The sequence below is a fragment of the Ovis canadensis genome, chromosome Y (genome assembly GCF_042477335.2).
Source record: "Ovis canadensis isolate MfBH-ARS-UI-01 breed Bighorn chromosome Y, ARS-UI_OviCan_v2, whole genome shotgun sequence".
NCBI classification, from domain to species: domain Eukaryota; kingdom Metazoa; phylum Chordata; class Mammalia; order Artiodactyla; family Bovidae; genus Ovis; species Ovis canadensis.
The window spans coordinates 5661582-5685084 of NC_091271.1; the positions used below are offsets into that span (position 1 = coordinate 5661582).

General features: G+C 44.7%; 1 protein-coding gene across 36 annotated transcripts in view; it reads left to right on the forward strand.

Moving 5' to 3' along the window:
* LOC138431407 (uncharacterized) overlaps window positions 1-23503 on the forward strand; it is a 332640-nt gene that overhangs the window by 241489 nt on the left and 67648 nt on the right. Inside the window, exons 6-8 of one of the 36 annotated variants that reach the window (XR_011446026.1) lie at window positions 1490-1596; window positions 10244-10325; window positions 11299-11356. The exons of the other annotated variants lie outside the window; for them this stretch is intronic. The gene's annotated coding sequence lies outside the window, so the exon portion shown is untranslated. Of the gene's footprint in view, window positions 1-1489; window positions 1597-10243; window positions 10326-11298; window positions 11357-23503 lie in introns of those variants that run through there. 36 annotated transcript variants of the gene reach the window in all.

Below are 23503 nucleotides of genomic sequence, written 5' to 3' on the forward strand. Positions count from 1 at the left end.
GCAATCTTGATTCCAGCTTGTGCTTCCTCCAGCCTAGCGTTTCTCATGATGTACTCTGCATATAAGTTAAATAAGCAGGGTAACAATATTCAGCCTTGACGTACTCCTTTTCCTATTTGGAACCAGTCTGTTGTTCCATGTCCAGTTCTAACTATTGCTTCCTGCCCTGCATACAGATTTCTCAAGAGGCAGGTCAGGTGGTCTGGTATTCCCATCTCTTTGAGAATATTCCACAGTTTCTTGTGATCCACACAGTCAAAGGCTTTGGCATAGTCAAGAAAGCAGAAATAGATGTTTTTCTGCAACTCTCTTGCTTTTTTGAGAGAAGGAAATAAATTTGACTCACACGTTTTACCAGCCTACGGGAGAGTGGCTTCATTTTATACAGCCTATGTAGAGACTTGTAGGATGGGAGTTACTCTATTTCTGTACATTTCATATTTGCAAGCTGATCCACACAACCAGCAGGTTATTCCCTGTTTTCAAAAAGCTGCGTGAGTGAGAGATAAATGTGATAGAGTATAATTTAGAACTTAAATTGCCTCAGTTACCTCAGAGGAAATTTAGGGCACCACTTGTCAGTTTTCTTTGTAGACACGAGATGTTGCTATTTTCCAGTCTCTTTAGTCGTGTCTGACTCTGCGACCTCATGGACTGTAGCGCGCCAGGCTTCTCTGTCCATGGGATTCTCCAGGCAAGGATACAGGAGTGGGTTGCCATTTCCTTCTCCAGGGGATCTTCCTGAATCTGGGATGGAACCTGGGTCTCCTGCATTGCAGGCAGAATTCTTTACTGTCTGAGCCACGAGGGAAGCCCGAGTTTTGTTTTGTTTTTTTTTAACTGCAGTTAACTACTAAATAATTAGAGGAGATAACAGGCATGGACAGCTAGCACACTGAGATGTCAGAACAGAGCATGGCCAGTGTGTGCGTTTTCCAGAGTCGTCGCCTGTTCTGCCTGCTGTGGTGGCCACCTGGGTGTATGTTGGCATTACTTAGGATAAAACGTGAAAAATCAGCTCCTCAGTTGCACTAGCCACATTTCAAAGTGTCACTCGCATATGGGAAAGTACAGCTGCTGAACAGGTCCACCACTAAAGAGATTTCCATCACACAAACCCTGGGTTTCTTCAACTCAAATACCCAGTGCGTTTGCAGCTAAATGTTAAAAGGAGCACTCCCTTTCTGCCTGTCAAGTCAGCCTCCTCCACCCAGAGTCCTTTTTATTTTTCTCTAGGCTCAGGAACGTGAATTGGACTAAATGATAACTGTCAAAATGTACCCATCTACCAGCGGGGTACATGATCTGTTTCCTGGCGTTCAGAGATGTGTTGAGATCCTCCCAGAGGTGGGGAAGCTGAAAATGGGAATGTTGGCCTTGCCCTCTGCCTGGGATCCCACTCTCAATTTCAGGCCATGTGAAGTGTTCTTTCCACTGTTTTGCAACACATTTTACATAACAAATATTCACATTTTCCCTGTGATTTCAGAGGTTTAGAAGGCGGAAAGAGAAGCATGGATAAACAAATCTTGCTCGTTCCCAGAGGACACTGTGTCGGCAGTTACTTTGCTTATTGGTTTTAACTCATTTATTCAGGTAGGTTTACTTGGCTTACCTCACTCTGAAACAATTAGTGGTTAGCTTACAGAAAGGTTCACAGGCTAGGGAATATAGATACAATCAGAGTGAAGAAAAGTTAAGTTTAGGATAATAAACCCAAGCTTGGGCTGTGCAACGTGTGTGCTAAACTGCTTCAGTTGCATCTGACTCTTAGCGACCCCACGGACTGTAGCCCGCCAGGCTCCTGTGTCCATGGGATTCTCCAGGCAAAAATACCGGAGTGGGTTGCCATGTCCTCCTCCAGGGGGTCTTCCCGACCCAGGGACTGAACCCACGTCTCCTGCGCCCCCTGCATTGCAGCTGGTCTCTTTTGCTGCTGAGCCACTGGGAAAGTGAAAGAAAGTGAAGTCGCTCGGTCATGTCCAACTCTTTGCAACCCCATCGATTGTAGCCTACCAGGCTCCTCCGTCCCTGGGATTTTCCAGGCAAGAGTACTGGAGTAGGGTGCCATTTCCTTCTCCAGGGGATCTTCCCAAGCCAGGGATCGAACCTGGGCCTCTTGCATTGCAGGCAGACGCTTTACTGTCTGAGCCGCTGGGAAGCCTGAGCTAAAAGCTTGTTATCCCAGAAACCACATTGTTGAAACCTGTTTCTAAAGGCTGAAACCCAGGATGACCTCACCCCCTCCTCCAAAGTGTGGAGAGCTTGCATAACCTTCAAGCAGTTTTCCGTGAAGATGAAAATCGACCCACCTGGTTTTGGTGAAACGCTGGCCACAGAAAGCGTGATGTTTTCAGTGCTAAGAAAATAGTTTGGCACCTTTTATGTTATCAATTAAAGGCCAATCTGTATGACTTAACCTGGACACTGAGAGCCAAGTTGGCACGTTCTTAAGGAACTGAAGTTATGAAAACATAGAACATGATTTATCTTTTAAATCTTTTATTTTATATTGGAGTATAGCTGATTAATAATGTTGTAGTTTCAGGTGAACAGGAGAGGCACTCAGCCATACATATACATTGTATTTCTTCTCCCCCAAACTCCCTTCCCATCCAGGCTGCCACATGACACGGGGCAGAGGTCACTGAGTTGGCCAGCAGGTCCTTGTTGGTTCTTCATGTTAAATACAGCAGTGTGTCCATGTCCATCCCAGACTCCTTAACTATCCCTTCCCTCACTCTTCCCCCTAGGAACCATCAGGTTATTACAGAGTTTTGAGCAGAGTTCCCTGTGCTAGACAGCAGGTCCTTGTAGGTTCTCCACGTTAAATACAACAGTGTGTCCATGTCCATCCCAAACTTCCTAACTGTCCCTTCCCCCATCCTTCCCCCTGGGAACCATAAGGTTATTACAGAGTATTGAGCAGAGTTCCCTGTGCTGTCCAGCAGGTCCTTGTTGGTTCTCCATGTTAAATGCAGCAGTGTGTCCATGTCCATCCCAGACTCCCTGACTATCCCTTCCCCCACCCTTCTACCCTGGCAGCCATATGTTCATCTCTTAAGTCTGTGAGTCTGTTTCTGAAGACAGAACTTTAAACACATTCCTCCGTCGCTGGCAGGCCAGCACAGAATCTGAACAGTCACGTTCAGATGGTGTTCATATGGGTATTCTTAGTCGCTCGGTCGTGTCCAACTCTTTGCAACCCCATGGACTGTAGCCCGCCAGGCTCCTCTGTCCATGGGGATTCTCCAGGCAGGAACACTGGAGTGGGTTGCCGTGCCCTTCTCCAGGGGATCTTTCTAACCCAGGAATCGAACTGGGGTCTCCTGCATTGCAGGTGGATTCTTCACCGGCTGAGCCACCAGGCAAGCCCATGTTCCTGTGGGAGAAAATGTCGTTTGTAACTGAATAATTTATAATTTATCTCCCAGTTACCCAAATGCATATTATAAATCAATGTATAGTTTCCCCCAAAGACATATGAGTACATGTGGAAACGTTTGCTGTGTTCCTATATTTAAGAAGTGTTGGAACTTCTCTGATGTTCTTGCAGGAAGACTGTGTGCTTACGATGAAGGGAACCCAATTTTGATCCTCGGTCATGGAACTAGATCCCATATGCCCCACGTGCAGCTAAAAAAAAAAAAAAAAAAAAAAAAAAACAAGAAGAAGAAGTAATAACATAATGTAGAATAGCACAATAAATAAATATTAAAAAATACACATAATTAAAGGAACTTGCTGTCCCTAATAAGATTCTGAAACAGCTGAAATTGAAGGTGCATTTCCTGGTCATGGATCAGCGTAACATCAGCCACCCACCTGGGCTTGGAACGTAACCTTGACCTCGTTAGCACAGTGTCATAACTGACCTACCCGACCAGTAGCAGCAGGAAGTTAGCACTGCTGCTGTTATTCCAGCTCTGTCTGTAACTTACCTCTTGGGGCAATTTACATACCAGTCAGGGTTGTCTCTTTCAAACAAAGCAGTTGCCATGAGAAGTTGGGTCAAATTTAATTTTTCAATAACTCAATAATTACCTTCTTCTCTGTTGTAAGTGGACTTCCTTTGTGGCTCAGCTGGTAAAGAATCCGCCTGCAATGCGGGAGACCTGGGTTCAATCCCTGGGTCGGGAAGATCCCCTGGAGAAGGGGAAGGCTTACCCACTCCATCATTCTGGCCTTTTGAATTCCATGGACTATACAGTCCATGGGATCGCAAAGAGTGGGATATGACTGAGCGACTTGCCCTTCGCTTCACTGTTGTAAGTAGGCAGTGAAACGTAGATGCTAAACTCTCGAACTGATAGGTTGTAGACAACTTACACAAAATCCTCCATTTCCTTTCTAGAGATCCTCAAGGCTAGTGAAGGAGAAGACTGCTTTGGGAGGGAATTAAGAACAGAAACTCATTTGCTGTTTTGCAAAGTCTAAAGTGACCAGATGGTGCTAGTGGTAAAGAACCGCCTGCCAATGCAGGAGGTGCAAGAGACAAGGATTCGATCCCTGTGTCGGGTGGAGCCCAGGGAGGACGAAATGGCAACCCACTCCAGTGTTCTTGCCAGCAGAATCCCATGGACAGGGGAGCCTGGCAGGCTGCAGTCCATGAGGTCGCAGAGAGTTGGACACTGCTGAAGTACCTTAGCATGAAAAGTAACAAGAGGCCCAAGAAATTAAATTTATGTCAAGATATGACTTTTTCTTCCTCATGAGATTGTTTCTGAGTTGAAATTGCAAAACCGCATGATTGGAAACTTGAAGCACATTGCATTTCTAACCACGTAAATTAAAACTAAGAATTCCTTAACAAAGGAAAGCGTTGCTTTCCATATAGGTATTGGCAGATTGGCCGGTAAATTTAATAAAAAACCATTCATCATTTTAACATTCGGGAATGCTGCTTTAAAGGGCATCCAAGATAAAACTCCTGACTCAGAGGCATGCCGAATATTGGAATTATAAAATGTCACTTCTAGGATCAAGAATGTGAATTGTAAGTGAATATGATTTTTCAAATGAAAGGGGTATTTTCCGACAGACTATGATATTTTAAAATAAAATTGTGGTTGAATCCAATTAAAGTGAAAGTATGAAAGTGAAAGTGGTGTTTGCTCAACTCTTTATGACCCCATGGACTGTAGCCTACCAGGCTCCTCTGTCCCTGGGATTCTCCAGGCAAGAATACTGGAGTGGGGTGCCATTTCCTCCTCCAGGGGATCTTCCCGACCCAGGGATTGAACGCAGGACTCCTGAGCTGCAGGCAGAATTTTTACCGTCTGAGCCACTTGGGAAATCCTTAATCCAACTACAGTATCCTTTTTTTCTACTTAGGTAGCAATACCTGGGTTTGAAGGCAGATTCTCCACTTTTTGGTCTAATGTATCCATTGGTGTTGGCTATCTAGCTGACCTTCATCCCTTGAAAATATAGAATCATGTAATGTTTTGAAGATACCAGGCCAAAGCAGGAACTTTATAAATGTAATTACATAGCCATAATTTTTTTTAATAGTAAAAATTAAAACAAGTTTTCCTAGCCTGTAAAGTACAGTGTGTGAGTTAATCATAAACAATTTTATATGTATAAATAACCCATTTTATCTTGCAGAATAAACAACTCTCAGTACAGTTCTGGTCAGAATGCTTTCATAGGCTCCCTAATTTATTACATTTTATATGAGCTCTTTCAGTATGGATCGTGCCAAACCACATTAATCCTATGAGCTGAAATAATGTTCATTTCCATTTTGTTCCTCATCGAGAGCTGGTGTTTATCTGCTTTGACACTGATTGCTTCATGTCTCGGAGAAAATGGTGTTTGGCCTTAGTTTTGTCTGGAAATTGAGCTGTTTGAGCTAAAAGATGTCTAAAGTTGCTTTGACTCTTAAAAAACTCCGTAATTCTGAATGTTATATGGAAATCAGTGTTTAAAACAATTGCTGTTAAGACTTAATAAAATCAACAATAATCTCCCCATCTATTAAGTGCACAAGTGCACCGAAGTAACCCTTTCAGAGAGCAGCAAAAATAAATGTGCCCAGGAAGAAGTGGATAATAAAGCTGTTATTGCTGTTATGGACTTCCACGGGCAGAGCTATTGAGGCTGAAGAAAGGGCGTTGGCTTGCTCTTCAGTCTCTAAGTCATGTCTGACCCTCTGTGACCCCATGAGTGCAGCACGCCAGGCTTCCCTGTCCATCACCAACTCCTGGAGCTTGCTCAAACTCATGGCCATTGACTCACTGATGCCATCCAGCCATCTCATCCTCTGTCGTCCATTTCTCCTCCTGCCTTCTTTCCCAGCATCGGGGTCTTTCCAATGAGTTGGTTTTATGCATCAGGTGGCCAAAGTATTGGAGCTTCAGTATCAGTCTTTCCACTGAATCTTCAGGACTGATCTCCTTCAGGATGGACTGGTTGGATCTCCTTGCAGTCCACGGGACTCTCAAGAGTCTTCTCCAACACCTACAGTTCAAAAGCATCCATTCTCAGGCACGTTAGCCTTCTTTAGAAAGGAGAGATGGCTTCAGAGTTAGGGAGATTCACTTAAAAAAAATGTTTATTTATATCGAAACTGTTGGTAGATGCTTTCATAAATAGTTCTGGAGTTTTATAATTTTATTTATTCTCTTCATTATTGGCAGCGTGCAGGCTTTCTCTAGTTATGGAGAGCGGGGGCTGCTCCCCAGTTGCAGTGCACAGGCTTCTCCTTGTGGGGGCTTCTCTTGTTGTGGGGTACAGACTCTAGATAAGCGAGCTTCAGTAGTTGGGGTGGACAGGCTCAGTTGCCCTGCGTCACGTGAAATCTTCCCAGACTGTGGATCGAACCCGGCATGCCCTACAAGGCAGATTCTCAACCACTGGACCAACCAGGGAAACTGGAGATTCACTCTCGATGTTTTCTTTTTGGAACAGGCAGCAAACTGACGGGGGCCATGTGGGGAGCAGCTTTGGATGTGGAGTTCCAGCTTCAGTCCGCCTTGGTCCCTTGATGAGGACCATGTCGTGGTTAGCATGAAGCAATGAGAAGCAGAGAGCCCTGTGCTTCAGGAGTAGATGTCATTAGACCTGCTGGGATTGAATTGGGGCAGAGAAGGACTGAGCTGACTGCAGTGGAGATACTGAAAGGGGGCAGATCCACGGGAAGCCCAGGCTCCCTCTTGTTTCACTCTTTCCATGACCCCACCCTCATTTTCTGCCATGATTCCTCCCCACCGCCAGCCACTTCTTCCTTTTTATGTCAGGTGGCCGAAGTATTGGAGCTTCAGACTCAGCATCCGTCCTTCCAATGAGTACTCAGGGTTGATTTCCTTGAGGACTGACAGGTTTGATCTCCTTGCTGTCCAAGACATTTTCAGGAGTCTTGACCAGCACCACGGTTCAAAGGCATCAATTCTCTGGCACTCAGCCTTCTGTTGGGTCCAGCTCTCACATCCATGCGGGACCCCTGGGAAGTCATAGCCATGACTGTAGGGACCTTCGTCTGCAGAGTACCGTCTCTGCTTTTCAGCACACTGCCTAGAGGCCTTCAGTGATGCTCATAATCAAGGCATGCACCAGCAAGAATAGTACCTGTGGACATTTGAACCTGTAAATTCTCTCGCCAGGAAAAACACATCTCAGTCATCTGGCATGTGGACATGCCCAGGAGACGGTCAGAAAGGCAAACCTGAAAGGAAACCATGAGACTTAAAAGAGGAAGGTACTGGGGGGCTGGAGATGGTGCTGGGTGATGCCGCCAGGAGTTCACAGTGAAAAGATGAGGATGGATTTTGAACCCTGAATGAATGTCAGCACCGAAGGGTGTGTGCAGTGGCGGTGGGGGAGAGAGGACCCAGCCGGACAGCTTTGGAAAGTGCAGTCTCAGAGAAAGCTGGGAAAACTGGAGAATAGCACAAGTAAGCAAGTGTAGTCTGTGGTTTTAAATGTTGCAAAAATATCAGGTTAAAATCGTAAAAAAAAAAAAAAATGACACCCCAAGATTATCTAGTGAAGCAAAGTCCAAATACAGTTTCAGTTCTATACTAGAGGCAGAATCTGTATTGTAAGGAGCTGAAAGTGTTGCCAAGGGCTTCCCCGGTGCCTCAGAGGGAAAGAATCCGCTTGCAATGCAGGAGACGTGAGTTCAATCCCTGGAAGATCCCCTGGAAAGGGAAATGGCAGCCCACTCCAGTATTTTGGCCTGGAGAATCCCATGGACAGAGGAGCCTGGTAGGCTACAGTCCATGGGATCACAAAAGAGTCGGACACGACTCAGCAACTAGACAGCAACAACAGCAAAAGTATCGGAGAGGGAAAAGATGAGGAATTATTACTGTTAGAATGCTATTTCACGTCATTTTTCCCCTGATAGAAAGAAGAGCAAGTGCACACTGATTTAGAGGAAAATGGAATTGAAGGGGGTTCTCCAAATGTGGAAAAATTGAGTGTATCTTCAAATTTGGAAGGACGGGAGCTGCAGAAGAGCGGAAACTGCAGACAAAGGAGGGAAGTCAGGTTGTCAGAGGGGCAAAATTCCAGAGACGGTTGAAGGGCCGGCGAAGGATGGAAGAGATGGACATTTGGTGTTGATGTGGAGAAGTGCTGTTAGCTCAGATGTGAAGGAAGGGGTAGCAATACAGGGAACAGTCGAGATGGAAGGGGTCATCGCAGATGACCTTGTGCTCGATGACCATTACATTATTAAAGCACAGATTTCAAGTTGCAAGAAATCTGTTTCTTAGGAGTGAAGAACCTATGTGAAAAAGAATTAGTCTCAGGTATAAAAGTCAATCCAGAAGGAAATCAACCTTGAATATTGGTTGGAAGGACCGATGCTGAAGCTGAAGCTCCAATACTTTGGCCATCTGATGCGAAGAACTGACTCTTTTGAAAAGACCCTGATGCTGGGAAAGATTGAAGGCGGGAGGAGAAGGGGACAACAGAGGATGAGATGGTTGGATGGCATCACTGACTCAGTGGACGTGAGTTTGAGCAAGCTCCAGGAGTTGGTGAGGGACAGAGGAGCCTGGTGTGCTGCAGTCCATGGGGTCGCAAATAGTTGGACAAGACTTAGTGACTGAACAGCAACAGGCATAAAGATGGAATTAGTTTTGAAGGCAAAGCTGAACACCGATGATTACTATTGCATATACACTTATCCAGCTGTGTAAACATTGATGCCATGAAATAAAACATAAAGTGACAAGTACTCAGTTTAGTAATACAAAGAAATGCTGGTAAATATTAGATGACTTCAGAGCACTTTATTAATATATCCCTCTGGATATGACAAGAGCAAGCAAGAATAGTGGGGAAATTAACACAATATCTGTGATAAAGAGATGTTCAAACACTGTTGCTTTTTTTTTTTGGGAAGCAGCACTAGGGAAAGGGATTTTGCTTTTGTGTAAAAAGTGTGTTATGTTCTTAGGCATTCAGTGAATTGACAGAAGCGTATTTTGATCCAGTATCACTCATTTAAAAGAATAACCACAAGTTAGGACAGTAATCAGATTCATTTCCTCATGAGAAAGGAAAGTGATAATGTCCTATTCCATCTAAACCTAATATGGAAAAAGCAGTTAATAACAACACAGCCTACTGCACTGTCAGAAAAAGGCTGTACCTGCTGGCCTTCTGTAAAGGAATGCATCAAAGTGTTGAGTTTACAGTGTGAAAAGCACAATTTGACAGCATTTTAACACAAGTCAGTGAAACGTGTTTTGCTGAGAGATCACAGGACAATAAATAGGGGCCTTACTGCTATTGAGCAAGAAGCTACCTATTTCTTCTGAAAAAAAAAAATCTTTAAAACACCTGGGGTAATTTTATTCCTCTAAAATATTCCCTTTATGGTAGTGTTAGTCCCTTAGTCGTGTCCAACTCTTTGTGACCCCATGAACTGTAGCCCAACTCTTTGTGACCCCATGAACTGTAGCCCACAAAGCTCCTCTGTCCATGGGGTCCAGGCAAGAATACTGGAGCGGGTTGCCATGCCCTCCTCCAGGGGATCTTCCCAACCCAGGGATTGAACCTGTGTCTTCTGCATTGCAGGTGGATTCTTTACCAATCTGAGCCATTAACTACATTTCTAAAAGTATGTCTGTGGAATTATGGTACAGATTGAAACCTTAGACCTGTTCGTGGTCTGGCTCATAAACAGAGAGACACAGTTTACTTTTCCAAATTATCAAGTCAGAGAATCTTAAACATTTAGAAATCCACATTAAATATGCTATTGTCCCATATCTGCATTTTATAGATTAAGAAACTGAGGCTGGCCAAAGTGAAGGACTTGGCCAATGTGCTAATTCAACAAACAAGATGAAAAGACACCACTTTCCGTGAGTCTGCCTCTAGTTTTGAGTTATACTCGCTTACCGATGTCTATCATATCACTCCCATCAAGCATGGAAGTGCATTCACTCATTCTTTTTTATCTTAATTCTACTAATTCGTGTTTGGTTTTTGCTCTGCCGGGTCTTTGCTGGTGTGCAGGCTCTTCTCTAGTTGCAGAGAGGAGGGGCTCCCCTGCAGTTGTGTGTAGAGAGGAGGGGCTCCTCCCCAGTTGGGTGCAGAGAGGAGGGGCTCCTCCCCAGTTGTGTGCAGAGAGGAGGGGCTCCTCCCCAGTTGTGTGCAAGAGAGGAGGGGCTCCTCCCCAGTTGTGTGCAGAGAGAAGGGGCTCCTCTCCAGTTGTTGTGTGCAGAGAGGAAGGGCTCCTCCCCAGTTGTGTGCAGAGAGGAGGGGCTCCTCTCCAGTTGTGTGTAGAAAGGAGGGGCTCCTCTGCAGTTGCCGTGTGTAGGCGTCTCATTGTGGTGGCTTCTCTTGTGGCCTAGCCTGAATTCCAGGATGCACGGGCATCAGTATTCATGGCGCGTGGGCTTAGTTGCTCCTTGTGGAACCTTCCAGACCAGGGATCGAACGTGTGTCACCTGCCTTGGCTCTTTACCAGCTGAGCCAGCAGGGAAGCCCCCTCCATTCATGCATTCTTGAAGTCACTGAGGCATCGTTTTTGTATTTCCTTCTGTTTAGGCATGGTGTCAGGTTCACACTGTATCACGGGGGTTGGTGATAGACTGGAGGCCTGGTGTACTGTGGTTCATGGGGTCACCAAGAGTCGGATACGACTGAGTGACTGAACTGAACGGAACTGAACTGTATCACGAATTGGTAGAAATACGTGTCAGTGTTACCTTGAATATTTCGAATCAGGTGGATGTGATTCCCTTATTAATAGCTGCCTTGTTAAATTTTGTAGAAAGAGTCACTGAAACTTCTAAGAACCTAACACCTGCCTTTTAATCGTGTTCTTTCCAGGATGCAGTTAAATATTATGTCTTAGTTTCACATATCAGAGGACCGAGTCTCAAAAAAGGTGAGTTATTTACCGAAGTTTTTAGCCAAGAAAAGATGAAACTAAGATAAAAAATCAAGACTGTCAGATTTCATACCCAGTCTTCTTCCTGCCGTGCTCTTGAGATGATTAAATTTTAGCGATCCTGAAAGATGAAAGTGTATAAGATTAAAAAAAGAAAAAAAAAGAAAGTGTATAAGATTAGAGCCATTCAAACGCCAAGAAAGTAAAGGTAGTCATTAACTCCAGGCTTTATTAAGATAAGCATGCAGGGTAATTCCCATAAAAAAAGCTACTGAAATTATCAATAAAACTCCATGAATGATCAAGTAGGCAAGAAAAAGAGGAGAAAAAGGCAGAAAGAAGTTGCAAACAATAGTATGGTTCTAGACTTCTGCATAGAGTAGGGGAAGAAGAGAGAAAGTGAGAATGCAAGTCGCTCAGTCGTGTCCGACTCTTGGCGACCCCATGGACTATATGGTCCATGGAATTCTCCAGGCCAGAATCCTGGAGTGGGTAATAGCCTTTCCCTTCTCCAGGGGAATCTTCCCCAGCCAGGGATCGAAGCCAGGTCTCCTGCATTGCAGGTGGATTCTTTATTAGCTGAGCCACAAGGGAAGCCCCATTTAAGAAGAAAGCTGTGATCAATAAAAAGACTGTTATTTTCACAAGGTATCCCTGTTTTATTTCATGGGAGAGTTTGACAGGTCTTATTTTCTTCCTAAAAAAAAAAAAAAAAAAAAAAAAACATGTAACAGAAAAGTGAATTCCAGCAATTTGAAGATCAAAGAAGCTCCCTGTTCCAGTGAATTGTTTGATGTCATTAGATATTGTCAAGTACTAGAAAGCTAGTACTTGAGTTTTTTAGAAAGGCAGTGTTATTATAACAATAATGAACCTGATGTGGAAATAGATGACTCAGATCTTTTTTAACAGTTTTTATGCTTTTCACTTTCTCTGTAATTATCCAAAAGTCTTTGGGAATGCTGCATTCTACAAACTTATATATTCTGAAAAACAGAGTTTCACTAAAGTCTTGGCATGTATGCAATATTGCTAGTAACAAAAATAAGAGATATGTGTGATGATAAAATGAAGGTGTTGAAATTAGAATTTTTCATAAGCAATTGCTTTCTGATATCTAGGGTTATGTCATAACTTTTGTATGAGTTCCATTTATAGAAGACTAAAAATTTGAAACATTTCAGAGGGGTACACAGTACTTTCCTTTTCAGGTTATGCTGTAAATGTATGTGACAAAGAGCAAAGAGCTGCCATGTCCATTTGGACTTTGATAGTTAAAACCCCTGCTTAAATCAGTCCTTTATAAATCACTCCAGTTAAGTACAAGTTTAGTTCAATCCAAAAAGTACCTATAGGAGAAGATGAAACTTTTCCTTTTAACTTTTACCCCTAAATATAGTTTCATTATTTAATCTCTTCAGTCAGCCCGTCAATGAGGTTTTGTCTTAATAGAATGGCTACAGTTCACACCAGTACCTTTGAATGTTTATATTTCACGAAGTATGAGTTTTAGAGTTAGAAACTAGTCATAAGTTCAGACATTTAATTTTTATTTTTTACTGAAGTATAGTTGATTTACAGTATTGTTAGTTTCAGGTATACAGCAGAGTTATCCAGTTATGTATATATATGCATTTATCTTGAGAGTCCCTTGGACTGCAAGGAGATCCAACCAGTCCATCCTAAAGGAAACCAGTCCTGAACATTCATTGGAAGGACTGATGCTGAAGCTGAAGCTCCAATCCTTTGGCCACCTGATGCGAAGAACTGACTCACTAGAAAAGACCCTGATGCTGGGAAAGATTGAAGGCAGGAGGAGAAGGGGACGACAGAGGAGGAGATGGTTGGATGGCATCACCCACTCGATGGCCATGAGTCTGAGCAAGCTCTGGGAGTTGGTGATGGACAGGGAAGCCTGGCGTGCTGCAGTCTATGGGGTTGCAAAGAGTCGGACACGACTGAGCAAATGAACTGAACTGAACTGATATCTGTATAAGTAAATACAGTTACATGTGCATATATATGTATATATACAGTTATATATGTGCGTGTATATACATATAAACATTTGTCAGATTCTTTTCCCATATAGGTTATTACCAGATATCGAGTTTATAGTTCTCTGTGCTATACCGTAGGTCCTTGTGGGTCATCGACTTAACATGTAGCAGTGAGTGTACCCATCAATCCCAAACAACTAATTTATCCACTCCCCCTTCCCCCTTTGGTTACCAGACATGTGTTCCTATGTCTGTGAATCTCTTTCTGTTTTGGAAGTAAGCTCATTTATATCAACTTGTTTTTAGATCCCATATAAAAGGGATATATGATATTTATCTCTGACTTCAGTTAGCATTATAATCTGTAGGCCCATGCGTGTTGTTGCAAATGGTATTATTTCGTTCTCTTTTTATGATTAAGTAGTATTCCATTGTACATACGCACCGCATCTTTGTCCGTTCATCTGCTGATGGACGCTTAGCTTGTTTCCATGTCTTGGCTCTTGTGAACAGCACTGCGGTGACCACTGGGTGCATGTATCTTTTGGAACCATGGTTTCTTCTGGATACATGCCCAGGAGCGGGGCTGGGGGAACATAGGGTACTTCTGGTTTTGAGTTTGTTCAGGGATTCTCTGTGCTGCCCTGCATAGTAACTGCATCAGTTCACACTCCTGCCAACAGCATAAGAGGGCTCTGTTTTCTCCTTACCCTCGGCAGCATTTATTATTTGTCGACTTTTGTAGTTCTGATTTGCATTTCTCTCATAATTAGCAGCATTGAACATCTTTTCATTTGCCTTTCGGTCATTTCTCTGTCTTCTTTGGAGAAATGTGGAATTAGGTCTTCTGCCCATTGTTTGGATTGGGTTGTTTTGAGCAGTATGGGCTGTTTGTCTCTTTTAGAGTTTAATCTCTTTTCGGTTGCATCATTTGTAAATATTTTCTCCCATTCTGTGGGTTATTTCCCAAAAGACACTGTTGTGATTCATGTGAAAAAGTGTCCTGCCTGTAAGTATTTAACAGTGTCTGGTGTTACATTTAGGTCTTTATCACATTTTTAGTTTATTTATGTGTGGTGTTAGAGCACGGTCCAATTTCATTTTGTTACATGTAGCTGTCCAGTTTTCCCCGCACCGCTTAATGAAGAGAGTATCTTTTCTCCATATTACACTCTTGCCTTTTCTGTTGCAGAGTAATTGAATAGATGTGTGGGTTTCTTTCTGGGCCCTCTATTCTGCTTCCTTGATCTCTGTCTGTTTTGTGTCCGTAGAAAACTATTTTGATTACTGTAGCTTTGAAGTATATTCTGAAGTCAGGGACCTTGATTGCCCCAGCTTCATTCTTCTTTCTCAAGATTATTTTGGCTGTTTGGGGTGTTTTGTGTTTCCATGCAAAGTTTTAAATTATGTGGTTCAGTTCTATGCAAAATGCCATTGGTATTTTGATGCATTGAACAAAGCAGACTCATACGGAAAGAGAAAGTTGTGTTGTGAAATTCCGTGAGAGGTATCTTCTTGCTGGAAGGGCAGGCATGCTTGCTGTACCATGGCTCTGTCGGAGAAGAGATAAAACTGTTCTTCTCAGTGTTCAGTTCAGTTCAGTCAATCAGTCCTGTCTGACTCTGTGACCCCATGGACTGCAGCACGCCAGGCCTCCCTGTCCATCATGAACCCCCAGAGCTTGCTCAAACTCATGTCCGTCGAGTCAGTGATGCCATCCAACCATCTCATCCTCTGTCGTCTCCTTCTCCTCCCACCTTCCATCTTTCCCAGCATCAGGGTCTTTTCAAAAGAGTCAGTTCTTCACATCAGGTGGCCAGCAGATTGGAGTTTCAGCTTCAGCATCAGTCCTTCCAATGAACACCCAGGACTGATCTCCTTTAGGATGGACTGGTTGGATCTGCCTTGCAGTCCAAGGGACTTTCAAAAGTCTTCTCCAACACCACAGTTCCAAAGAATCCATTTTTGGGGGCTCAGCTTTCTTTATAGTCCAACTCTCACAGCCATACATGACTTGTCAGTGTTAGAAGAATTCTGACTGAATCGAGGGATTAGAAGCTGTCTTCCCATGAAGGTCATGGGAACGAGTCAACAAGCTCTGAGGTTGGCTGTCCTTCCTGGGTCTAGGACCCTGCCAGTAGTCAACTCCCACCTTTAGAAGTCAGGTGCCTGCCAGGATCTGGGTCCTAATTGCCTGGCAGAGAAAGTGTACCTGTGAGACTGGACTGTGTGTGCTCTCTCTCACTCTTGCCTGGCACACATACCCATTTCAAAATGTGGAAAGCCTCTTCCAGGAAGGAAGGGCGTTCCTAATGTGGGTAGGTCCTTAACCCGCCTCATTCCTAATCTCTGCCAGGGGAGTAAGTATTAGAAGCAGTAGGAAGGTTTCCCTCTCCAAACCTACCCTTCGGATGCCATGAATACCAAGCGCTAATCAGCCCGGTGTTTGCAGACAAGGGTTCCAGAATGCCCTCTAGCTGCGTGATGACTAGGAAAAAAAAAAGGTCATGTGAGAATTGACACACACAGCTGAGTGTTTGCCTTCCAAGTGGTCCCTTGAGAGCCTACACCTGTATTCCAAAAGTGTTATTGTGACGCTAGACAGTGTTGAAACCTTTTCTGTTTTGTTTTTTTTTTAATTGGTGTCAGAACCCAACTCCTGAGTCCTGTGACGGAAGGTAACGGAGAAGCATTGAAAAAAATAGGTGCCAGACGCTGTTGAAATACTTTCACGATAGAATACCTCAGATGAAGTCAATATTATTATTTCCTATTTTCTATGAATGAGGGAATGAGTCCCGGAACTTGAAATTGTCAAGAACGTCAAACTGAAATATTTCATAGCCTTGCCTCTTCTCAAGGTAATATCTAATAAAATCACTTTCTTCACTGACCTGTGTGTCTCAATGCCCAATTAGGTGTTATTATTTTTTTTAATTTTATTGGCGTGTAGTTGATTTACGAGGCTGTGTTGATTTTTGGTGTATGGCAGAGTGACTCGGTTATGAGTCTGTGTATTCTTTTTCATCTTCTTTTCCATCACGGCTCATCACAGCACACTGAACGTGCTTCCTTGCGCTGTACGATAGGACCTTGTTTATCTTTATCCCTATATACCAGTTAGCCTCTGCTAACCCCAGACTCCCATTCCTTCCCCCGTTTCACCTCCACCTTGGCAACCGTTAAGTCCGTTCTCTGTATCAGTGAGCCTGGTTTTGTTTTGGAGGTACGCTGATGGGTACTGCATTTTAGACTCCGCTTATAAGTGACGTCATGTGGTATTTGTCTTTTTCTTCCTGACTTCCTTCGCTTAGCACAGTCATCTCTCGGTGCATCGATGTTGCTGCCCCTTGTCCGCTGCCCACCCTGCTGGACGTCAGCTTCCCAGGGACAGAGAAACCTCTCCAGTGCTTCTCCCAGTGGGAGAATCGGCCTTTGCTCACCATGCTCTTGTCGCATCCCCGTCAGTAATGTGTAACATAATCAGATAAGGCCGATTCCGAAATTAGTTGCACGCAGTAATAATAAGAAATCAGTGAGGATAAAGTTAGGAAACTCTTGTGCATGATTCCAGAGGGAATATTTATTCTTGTAGTGTTCACTGTTCAGTCGTGTCCGACTCTTTTGTGACCCCATGGACTGTAGCCCATCAGGCTCCTCTGTCCATGGGATTTCCCAGGCAAGAACACTGGAGTGGGTTGCCATTCCCTTCTCCAGGAGGGTCTTCCCGACTCGGGTCTTCCCGACTCAGGTCTCCCGCATGGCAAAGAGATTCTTTACCAGCTGAGCCACCAGGGAAGCCCTATTTATTTTTTGTTATCTTAAAATATTCTCCATTGCCTTTTACGTCTTAATATTGTAAAGAAATCAGTGTGCAGTTTTATGGGAAGGGCAGATGGCTGGATTTTAAAATGACCGGGAAACGTAGTCATCCTTTTTGGATCGTCTCCTTTTGTTTCGGTGGAAAACGTCTTTTCGAAGGAACTTTTTGGTGGTTCAAAGGCCTCCTGGCACGTGGCATGGTGTTGACTTGGCACGGAGGCTAACCAAGGCAAGGACGGTGCCCTGGGCTCTCAGGTGGCCGGGCACAGTTGGACATGATTGAGTCTTCTGGGAATGCAGCATTGTAGGAAGGAGCTCTTGCTAGGACCCTGAGATTTCCTCTTTCAGGAGCTGGTACTGTCTTTAATGCCACAATTAGCTTGGCTTTGCCTGTGTTGGGAGAAATGACCTAGTTAATGATACAATAAATCAGTGGTGTTTTTATGTAATGAAGATGATACCCGCCGTGTGATGTGATGGTGGCCAGTTGCCATAGAAACCCGAATGTGCCCTGAGCACTGGATGACTGGATGTCCCTTCTCTGAACATGGGCTTCCACCAGCGTTTTACTAAAGCCATTTCTGGCGCTCTCGTCGGTTACAGTGTCTTTGATCTTCAAAGACTTGAGGGCAGCTTTCAGGCCGGTCTCTCAGATCCTTAGTGATTGAGCTTGAAGGGTTTTTCTCCCCCTGGATCTTGGGCAACACAGTTGGAGTTTTCCCCACACATTCAGTTCAGTTGAGTTGCTCAGTCGCGTCTGACTGTTTGTGACCCCATGGACTGCAGCATGCCAGGCCTCCCTGTCCATCACCATCTCCCCGAGTTTACTCAAACTCACATCCATTGAGTCAGTGATGCCATCCAACCAGCGCATCCTCTGTTGCCCCCTTCTCCTCCCACTTTCAATCTTTCCCAGCATCAGGGTCTCTTCCAATTAGTCAGCTCTTTGCATCAGGTGACTCAGATGGTAAAGCGTCTGTCTACAATGCGGGAGACCCGGGTTCGACCCCTGGGTCGGGAAGATCCCCTGGAGAAGGAAATGGCAATCCAGTCCAGTACTATTGCCTGGAAAAATCCCATGGACAGAGGAGCCTGGTAGGCTACGGTCCATGGGGTCGCAAAGAGTCGGACACAACTAAGCGACTTCACTTTCTTTTTGCATCAGGTGGCCAAAGTATTGGAGTTTCAGCTTCAGCTTCAGCACTAGTCCTTCCAATGAACACCCAGGACTGATCTCCTTTAGGATGGACTGGTTGGAACTCCTTGCTGTCCAAGGGACTCTCAAGCGTCTCCTCTGACACCACAGTTCAAAAGCATCAGTTCTTCAGTGCTCAGCCTTCTTTATAGTCCAACTCTCACATTCATACAGGACCACTGGAAAAACCATAGCCTTGACTAGACGGACCTTTGTCAGCAAAGTGATGTCTCTGCTTTTTAATATGCTGTCTAGGTTGGTCATAACTTTGCTTCCAAGGAGCAAGTGTCTTTTAATTTCATGGCTGCAGTCAATATCTGCAGTGATTTTGGAGCCCCCAAAAAACAAAGTCTGCCACTGTTTCCCCATCTATTTACTATGAAGTGATGGGACTGGGATGCCATGATCTTAGTTTTCTGAATGTTGAACTTTGAGCCAGCTTTTTCACTCTCCTCTTTAGGTAAGGGCATTTGGCTGACACATTCTACTGAGGAGAAAATCAGTGATAAAGTAGAAGGCGGTGGGATTGGTGAAGGGGGTGGTGGTTTCACTTGCTGAGCACCATCTTCCACATTCTCTGTCCGCCTGGGTCCTCAGGCCTCCGTGTGAATGAGCATCTGCTTTTCCCATCCTGTGTGACGGGTTAGTGGGTCACTCTCACCCATCAGCCCTCTTCAGTGGGACACAGGTTCAGACCCAAGACACAGAAATCCATCTCCTTGGTGCCCTGGACACATAGCTGCCTCCCTGTCTTGTCCCAGATCCTGTCAAGAAATAGATACATACTGTGTTTCAAAAGACATTCCCGTTCATGGATTTAAAACAGCTTTTTAAACTCCCAAGGGACTCAAGGGAGAAAAAATCCCAGAAAACTAGAAAATAATATACTCTGCCATAAAAATTCTTTTCAAATAATGAGGACTATTTATTTTATTTTCGTATTTATTTTTTTTTCTGGAAAAAGGGCATTTCATTTTAAAAATTAATTAAAAGACATTCAGTGGTTCTGTGATGTGAAGGGGTTGGAAAAAGTTGGTTTCCAAATTATGTAATTCTATAGTCACTGAGTTGAAGGTTTAGAAATAGTAACGGAATATGGAATAATGTTTTTCTTTTTTTCTGTCATGAAATATTTGTTCTGGAAATCTTTACTTTCATATATTTTTTTCCTAATTTTGTTGTCTTCTGAAGAAGTTTTAATGCCAGCAAATAACATTTAAACCCTTCACATGATGCCAAAAATAGTAAAATCGGAACTTTCATTCTTGATGCCTGAGAGAGTGGGAAAAATGAGTAACATAAAGAATAAAAAGATTTTCAATTTACTTAAAAGGACACCATATGGAATGATGTATCCAATCTAATTTTATATTAGCTTTCTTCATTAAATTCTAAATTTGCACTGCTTTGGAGACACGATTATTTAATGTTCCATTTTAAGTTGTATATGGTTAATTTCAGAGACATGCTGTTATATCAAAACCATAATATGCTGTTTTCTCTGTTATTACTAATGATATTTCATACGAGATACTCAAAAGCTATGGAAGCTCCTTGTTTTACGTACATTTGGATAATACATGAAAGATTAGGGTTTGCAGCTCTTCCAGGGAGGTCAAGGAAAAGTAATGAAAGTGAAAAAATGACTTTTATTTTTGGCTCCGTGTCTGTCAGCACGTTTGCCCACACCTTTTAGATCATCTGTCTTCCGTTCATGAGACAAGATATCTTAAAGTTCTTCACATGAGAGAAGATAAGTTTCTTCTGATCTAAGGGAAGTGAAATTGACCCCTGGTTTCTGGCTTTGAAAATTAATGCGATAGTCCTCTAAAATGGCAACATGCTGAGTTATCAAGTAACCTCGCAGCTACAAAATGCTGTAATTTCATTGTGGACCATTTGCATATTAATGTACTCTAACGTGGTTCAGGAGAAGGCAATGGCAGCCCACTCCAGTCCTCTTGCCTGGAAAATCCCGTGGACGAAGGAGCCTGGTGGGCTGCAGTCCATGGGGTCGCTAAGAGTCGGGCACAACTGAGCGACTTCACTTTCCCTTTTCACTTTCATGCATTGGAGAAGGAAATGGCAACCCACTCCAGTGTTCTTGCCTGGAGAATCCCAGGGACGGCGGAGCCTGGTGGGCTGCCGTCTATGGGGTCGCACAGAGTCAGACACGACTGAAGCGACTTAGCAGCAACGTGGTTCGTATTCAACCTTTAGGAATGCTAGATATTTCAAAGCAAGTCATCAATCTGATTTTTTCACAATGTTCCAGTTTATCGCATACTATAATACCAGTTCAAATGCATACCCCACTAAAGGGGAATCTTATTAATTTGGCTTGCTTTCTTTGCTTTCCAAAGAAGAGATAAACACACACTGAGTGATAACCTGGTTACTTAAGTGGGAAGTATGTGACTAGTGTGTAGTGTGCAGTTCCACACGGCAAGGCCAAGCATTACACGTCTTTTTTAATTTGTTTTTTCCTGTTTGTATGCACACGTGTATGTGTCTAATTATTGCCTTTGATTTTATGGCTCGGGCCTCTGCTTTATTTCCACACAAAACCTGCACAGTAATGCTTCTAGCAGCTTTAGTCACAATTGCCTTAATTTGGAAGCAGTAGTGATGGCCTTCAGTGGTTGTTGTCCAGTCACTAAATCGTGTCTGACTCTTTGTGACCCCATGGACTGCAACACACCAGGCTTCCCTGTCTTTCGCTGTCTCCCAAAGTGTGCTCAAACTCATGTCCATTGAGTTGGTGATGCCATCCAACCGTCTTATCCTCTGTCGCCCCCTCCTCCTCTTGCCTTCAATCTTTCCCAGTATCAGGGTCTTTCCCAATGAATTTGCTCTTTACATTAGGTGGCCAAAGTATTGGAGCTTCGGCTTCAACATCAGTCCTTCCAGTGCATATTCAGGGTTGCTTTCGTGGAGGATTGACTCGTTTGATCTCCTGGCAGTCCAAGGGACTCTCAAGACTCTTCTCTAGGACTGCAGTTTGAAAGGATCAGTTCTTCGGGGCTCAGCCTTCTTTATGGTCAAACTCTCACATCCATACATGACTCCTGGGAAAAGCATAGTTTTGACTAGACGGACCCTTGTCGGCAAAGCGATGTCTCAGCTTTCTAATATGTTGTCTTGGTTTGTCACGGCTTTCCTTCTGTAAGGGATAGGTAAACTGTGGCCCATCCATACAATGGGATATTTTCTAGTGCTAAAAAGAGAGGAGCTGTGAGACCACTAAGAGACATGAAAGAATCTTAGTGTGCTTATTACTGGGTGAAACAAGACCAACTGATAAGTCTGTGTGCTGGGTTATTCCTACTGTGACATTCTAGAAAAGGCCAACGCACAGGGACAATAAAAAGATCAGTGGTTGCCAGGGCCTGGGGGTGAAGTTCATGGTGTGTGGGTGGGGCAGTGCCGGCGCTCTGCGTGATGATAGCAGATGGATACATGTCGTCATGTGTTTGTCCCAAGGTCACAGAAGGCACAGAAGGCACCCTTGGTGATCCAACCAGCCCATCCTAAAGGAGATCAGCCCTGAATGTTCACTGGAAGGACTGATGCTGAGGCTGAAGCTCCAGTCCTTTGGCCACCTGATGCAAAGAGCTGACTCATTTGAAAAGATCCTGATACTGGGGAAAAATTGAAGGTGGGATGAGAAGGGGACAACAGAGGATGAGATGTTGGATGGCATCACCGACTCAATGGACATGGGTTTGGGTGGACTCCAGGAGTTGCTGATGGACAGGGAGGCCTGGTGTGCTGTGGTCCATGGGGTCTCAAAGAGTCAGACACAACTGAGCTACTGAACTGAACTGAAGGGTGAACCTATCGTAAACTGTGGACTTTGAGTGATAGTGATGTTTTAGTGGAGGTTCATCAGTTATAGCAAATACACTTTCGTGGAGGATGCTGGTCGTCAGGGAGACATGAGTCAGGACATGGTATATATGGGAAATCCCTATACTTGCTGTTCAATTTTTCTATGAAGGTAACATTACTCTAAAAAATATTTTTAAGATATATGTTTGTATGTGTTTACCCACGATAGAGCATTCTCTCCATTTTACAAGTGGAGATAAAATGAGTCTTCTGCATATGTGCCTGCTCAGTCACTTGGTTGTGTCCGACTCTTTTGTGACCCCATGGAGTGTAGCCTGCCAGGCCCCTCTGTCCATGTGTCCTAGTATATGATAGTCATTTGTGTGTGCATTCACCCATCCATCCATTGACCCACCCTCCCATCCACCCACCCACCCATCCATCCACCCATCTACCCATCCATCCATTCACCCATCTACCCATCCAACCATCCACCCATCCATCCATCCATCCATCCATCCATCCACCCACCCACCCACCCATCCACCCATCCATCCACCCACCCACCCACCCATCCACCCATCCATCCACCCACCCACCCACCCATCCACCCACCCACCCACCCACCCACCCATCCACCCACCCACCCACCCATCCACCCACCCACCCACCCATCCACCCACCCACCCATCCACCCACCCATCCACCCACCCACCCACCCACCCACCCACCCACCCACCCACCCACCCACCCATCCACCCACCCTCCCATCCACCCACCCACCCATCCATCCATCCACCCACCCACCCACCCACCCACCCACCCATCCATCCACCCACCCACCCATCCATCCACCCATCCATCCATCCACCCACCCACCCACCCATCCATCCATTGACCCACCCTCCCATCCACCCACCCACCCATCCATCCACCCATCTACCCATCCATCCACCCACCCACCCATCCACCCACCCACCCATCCATCCATCCATCCACCCATCCATCCATTGACCCACCCACCCATCCATCCATCCACCCACCCACCCACCCATCCACCCTCCCATCCACCCACCCACCCATCCATCCATTGACCCACCCACCCATCCATTCATCCACTCACCTACCCATCCACCCACCCACCCATCCATCCACCCACCCAACCACCCATCCACCCACCCATCCATCCATCCACCCACTCACCCATCCATTCACCCATCCACCCATCCATCCATCCACCCACCCATCCATCCATCCGCCCACTCACCCATCCATCCACCCACCCATCCATCCATC